Below are 223 nucleotides of genomic sequence, written 5' to 3' on the forward strand. Positions count from 1 at the left end.
ATAGTCGTCCTCCTCTTCCTCCTCTTTCTATCCCCATCTTTATTCCCTCCATGAGATCGATACAGCGTTCCTTGCATATTTCTCCTCCATTCCCAACTCTCCCTGCTCTTTCTGCCTGTTATGTTGCGTGCTCCTCCTTTATCATATTCTCCTTTCCCTTATCTTTCGTTCGCTATACGTTTAATTCGCTTACTTGGTTAGAAACGGAATATCAGCGTCACTG

The sequence above is a fragment of the Penaeus monodon genome, chromosome 30 (genome assembly GCF_015228065.2).
Source record: "Penaeus monodon isolate SGIC_2016 chromosome 30, NSTDA_Pmon_1, whole genome shotgun sequence".
Classification (NCBI taxonomy): domain Eukaryota; kingdom Metazoa; phylum Arthropoda; class Malacostraca; order Decapoda; family Penaeidae; genus Penaeus; species Penaeus monodon.